The following is a 6,000-nucleotide window of genomic DNA, read 5'->3' as shown; positions in this document are numbered from 1 at the left end:
TAGTTCAGCATAGATGATACAAAACTAGGTTGACTGCAGTACGTAAATCATTTTTATATCATCGTTTAAGGGTGAACCATAATCGGCCATAAGTTTAAAGTCAATGGAGTGCAACATGCTTTAGTTGTAAGACATGTTATTATACAATAGGAATAATAGATTGCTGTGTCTTTTCAGTTATATTATATAGAGCGGAGACGTGAAGATTTACAGAAACAACGCTCAGAAAACTTAAACCCTTTTACAATAACATGTGCTCCATATTAGTTGAAAAATAATTACGTCAAAATGATATTAACTTCTGTATAATTGAATAGAAGACTTTCGGTAAGCAAGATCTTAGCAGAAGAAAAACGTCTATGCTCAAGAATGCCTGAGACTGGTTAAGAACTACATCGCTGCATCGAGCAGCGATAATCAGAAAAACATGGCCAAAATCATTGCCGATATCCAATAATGGACGTGGCACAGAAATGAGAAGATATCGTAATATAAAAATAAATTATTGTAATGAAACTTTAAAAAAATACAGTACCGCTCAAAGCGGTTGAAATATAATATGGTATAAATATAAATACGTATAAACACGATATAGTTAATGGTATGATTATACTAATTTGTGCGATTAACAGTAATTTTTAGGTATTTTGTCACTTCCGTCTGTATTATACAATAATCATGATTTCAAATCAACAATAATGTCAAAAATACTAGGCTTTTTTTTAAATCCTCAAACAATATGACTGATATTCTCCTTAATATTTACATCATTTGGTAAAATACAGAACGACTGCTTAATTTGCAAACCAGCCAACTGCACTTTTTACCAAAAAATAAATTTTAATGGCATTTTGTTATAAAGCATGTTTTCTATGCTCATACAAAATTTTAAACTCCTAAATCTATAAATAAATGCGTTATCATTATTCACAGAAAACACCCAAACTGCAGGTACCAAATTAACAATGTCGTAAATGAAACAACATCGCTCTTTCTATAAATTTTCATTATATATAAAAGGGAAGCTAAATATTGTATTAAATAGTGTATTATGTAATAGTGTATATGGTAAAAAAATCCAAGTATATTTTTGGAATTGTTAAATTCCACTCGATAGTTTAAGTTTTTCTCCTTCCTGAACAATTTGCCCAAATTGAGTTAGCTGGTTGTTGAAAATTCATGCACCACCGATGATTGATTGTTTATAATTTACTATTAATTTGTTGTTCATAATGTATAAATTAATAATTTTACAGATGTTAAGATTAAAAATACAAGTCTTTGTGCGTCAATTATTTTAACAAAATAAATAATTTAATAAAACAGTAATCATCATCAGCCGGGTCAATACTCTTCTCTTGGATGAAGGTCCTTCTCGGTTCCATGTGCTTCGTTATTACATACTTCCGCTGGAAATGATAATTTAGTCAAACCATCGGAAATTGACTTGCCATATAATATTATATCCCACTAATATATTTGTTAAAAAGTAATACACTTAGTTATATTTTAGAAAAATGTTTTGGAATTAAATATAAAATAGGTTAAAACGATTATATATTAATAAAAAATCTTTACAACACATCAGATAAAACTAAATAAACTTTATTTAATGATAAACCCATTCAACAAAATAAAATCCTATAACCATTGCAAAATTTATAAAGTTTTTTATTGTTAGTTTATCTTTGTCAAATCATTTTTCTTTTTAATGTTTATTGATACGTACTGATTAATTTATAAAAATATAAATTTTATTGAATTACAAGATTCGTATTATATCGCTAGATTCCTCTAGTAGGCAGAACATTCATATTAGTTCTTACATAATAGTTAATAATTTTGATGGAAAAATTATCAAATCCAGCTCCATTCGCTGGCAAAAACGGAGGCTATTTATAAAATCGTTGACATTCAAATGCAAGAACGTCATTAATACATGTATTTAACACTGGACGCCATCTATAGTTGTATTATTAATATCGTTACGTTGCTTATTATTATAAAAATGTTCGCCTTCCATTGGTGTAATTTAAAACACCACGGATAATGTAGTTGATACAATTAAATCGCAAGCGGATGAACAGCACTCACCGTGACATGAAAAAATGTGTGTTCTGTTCCCATTCGGCCTAGCCGTTTTTTGTGGAGTTTTCTCTAAGATATAATAATTCTGAGTTTTACTAAAATTATGTATTTTTATTAATGTGTTTAAGGTCTTAATTAGCACTGTGGTGTGGTTATCAAGGTAAATATTCTTTTAATTCATCAAAATGTAAATTTATAAATCTAACTAGATAATTTTTCAACCAGTACCCTTTATTTAATATGTACTGTAAATTAGTGATAGTATAATACTGTAGTGTATTTTTGTGTGTACCTGCAAGAGTATTAATAATGTTTTTATTTTTAGCGCATTATATTTTTAGTAATGGTTAGATTGGTTAGCAGATTACTGTGCATGGTCGCCACGTCCATGTTTTTACCATGCTCCCTGGCAAATTTGTAGATTCTTGCTGAAATTGCACCATCGGATGTCCGTAAAGAAGTAGAAGTCAATGTATATCACACAGGTTCGAATTCTGGGTCTGGCAAGTACACATATTGTTTTTCAGTTTGTGTGTGAGTCAGGGTATGGACCTAATAGGTTGAGCAAGTGGCTGACACCCATTTCTCGTAAAAAACAAAATCTGTTATTACAAACCTCTACTCTGTGGAGGCCCATATGATCCTATTAGGATCGGACATGGTCAAAAAAAAAAAAAAAAATATGGACATGAATCGGTGCAATCATATCATTGTTTTTTAAAGCTTCTTTAGATCATCCAAGGAGATTTCAGAGAATGACAAATTAGAGAGAGAAAATCAACTAGACAGAATTTTCAGTGATGTAAGAAGTTGCCACCTGGGAGCATACAGGATTTGGAAGTCGATAAATCGGACATAAACTGAAATAACTAGAAGGAAAACTAATATGAAAATGTAAGGATTCTTTGATGATCCGTGAAACTGCTGAATATTGTGATGGTCTATCCGCTTATTGCAACTAGTTGCACGATCGATGGTATATAGACGATGGTCAAGTCGTGTTTAGGAAGAGTTTAAGCGCATTTATCGCACAGACACCATATAAGATATAAAAAGTATGATAGAAAAATATTTTGCTAAGCAAGTACATGGTATTTTTATACAATAAAATGATATCCGTTTTAGTAACATGTAATTTTAAATTAGATAATAACATGTTATTATTTGAAGTGAAGGCACCTATTATTATTCTGTCAGATTAAAAATAATAACATCTGTAAAATTTCTTGCTACTGTGAACGCAATTAATTATAAAAATAATGCGGAAATTAAACGTTCCAAAACAAAACAAAAATGCACCGCTCCATTTCATTGAAAAGGATAGAAGGTACGGAATTAGATAATAAGTTAATGTGTATTAATTAAATCGCTCATTGTTTTATCAGTTTCTAAAGAACGTATCTAAAAGCATTGCATTTTTTTACTGCTGTCGAAATGCATCTGTTGCTATCGCCATACATTGAAGAATTTTTGCGGTGGTTTTCACACTCAAGCGCCGAATGAAAATTAATAAATTGGAATATCTTTGGTCTGAATATGTATATATTTTGGAGAAAATGTATAAGTATAACATTATGATGCCTTATATTTTCTCTCATAATAAATAATATTTCATAACCGTATAACAACTTGTTACAATCTTATATATAATTTTAAACACCTATTCCAATATATTATGTGTTAATGCTTGACATTTGCATGGGTCTTCTGCATAGTTTTAATTTTAAAACATTATTTTGACGACAAATAATAATGAACAAAATATATAAATATAGTATTTATATTTACATAACGCATTCAAAAAAATATTAATTAAATGACTTATAATGAAATTATATTTTATGCTGATTCCTTAAAATAATCATGAACATTTTTCAAAATATGATTTTAGAATATTTTATACGACATTCTATTTTTGTGGACATTTTACATTTACATAGGTACCTAAGCCAGATATTTTCCTTGGCATTTTAAAAAAAATGGCGATGGCATTAGGTATTAACTTTATAGGAAAACCTTAGGCAATAATATATTTTTATATAATTTTTCATGTAGCACGCTTCTAAATTATATATAGTATGCCAATATATTTAATAATTAACAAGAAAGTTTTATCGTATATCTTGGGATTGGACTGGTTTTTCACCTTGTTATTTTCACCTATGAATGTCGTCATTTTAAAATTGACAATTAAGCTATTAATATGTCCGTGGTTTAGTGCTTTTTAGAATAATTATTCTTTTATCGAAATATTCATTGTATATTTATGCGTTCTAACTTGCAATTTACTTGTAATTTTGGAGTACTTTGGAGTTTGGAGATACCACATTGTAGAGCCATTATGATGAAAAAAACAAAAGTACGGAAAGAGAATTAATAAAAAAGTAATAATAAAAATATTTATACAGATTTTGATTCCATGAATGTATGGTTTGCCAGTCAAATTTAAAAAAAATATGTTTAATTCGATACCAACAATCAATTATTATAGTAAATTGTTAAATTGCTTATTTGTAGCAAATGCATTATGCATCGAGGCTTAATATCTTTGATCAGTAATTTTGAATAAAAGTACATAGTAAAGTTCAAATTATTGAAATATTGCTTTAATGATTTCTCACACGGTTTTGTTATTATTTGGTTTCAGGTATTTTGAACCTTTAAATGTTAATGCCCTCTTATAATATGTAACTGATATTATACTTTGGTAACATAATATTTCTGTAAGAAGTTATTAAACAATAATATTATACAATCAATTTATAATTACATAAATTATACTCATGCATTTGATTAGAAACTTACCCATCTTTAATGTTCTAAATAATAAAGTATAGGTATATAATAATAAACCAACCTAATATATAATCATATTATGCAATAAATTGTAAATAAACTATGGTTAATGAACATGTCATACATATTGTCAATGTCGATGATAGTAAAGAAAACATGAATAAATTGTATATTATAAAACATGCTTTTACATCAAATGACGAACTGACATGAATTAATTTAGCATTTTTAGTTACGCATGCGCGAATCCAAAACAATTTACAAATGTTTTCAAAATTCTAAGTGTAATACCTTTGTAATATAATATATAGATGGCTCATACATTTTATTTAAAATCATTACTAATGGGCGCGCAGGCTTACTCTATCGGTTGGCAACATTCCAAGTTATTTAAAAGAACATTTTAAACTTTTGACCATATACTGATTCCTAATCACCTTTAACCATTTCTTCTGGCTATTAGCGTTTGGGCTTGCGGATGCAGAATTATAACCGGAAATATGCATAGCGCATGCAATGATTGTTGAAAAATCAAATATAATGCTTTTTTTAATAGCCAACATTACATGTTGATTATAAAAAAAAACAGTTAAATATTCATTCAAAAATGTTATATTGACGTATCCTATTTTTTTGTACTTACATACCGTGTTGTGTTACCATAAGGAATATAATAGATTTTGCAATAAACTTAAAGTGGAAAATACTTAACTACAAAATGATAAATTTTGCAAAAATATAACATGATGCAACGTACATGACCAAGTCGAATAAAAACAGATTGAAGAAAACTTTATATAGCATTGAATTGATTCAGACTGATAAATTTACAACATTGATCATTGTTTTCATTATTGCAGGCTTAAAAACAGTGAACTAATTTGTATATCTGGGATAGACCATTAGTGGAAAAAGCGGATGTGAAGCGAAAATAAGAAGGTGTATACAAATTGTATAAAATGCGATGACACGAATTACTACTATTTGGAAGGATCGAAGAATTTCAATTACTACAAAAATAATGCTTGTGCAAACAGTAGTTTTCTCCATATTTTTATACGGAGTTCCATCATGGACCCTGAAGGCAAAGGAGTGGAAGGCAATTGATGCCTTCAA

The sequence above is a fragment of the Rhyacophila brunnea genome, unplaced genomic scaffold (assembly GCF_057557595.1).
Source record: "Rhyacophila brunnea isolate RB1 unplaced genomic scaffold, BYU_Rbru_1.0 scaffold_3, whole genome shotgun sequence".
NCBI classification, from domain to species: Eukaryota; Metazoa; Arthropoda; class Insecta; order Trichoptera; family Rhyacophilidae; genus Rhyacophila; species Rhyacophila brunnea.
Note: the sequence above shows the minus strand (reverse complement) of the source record.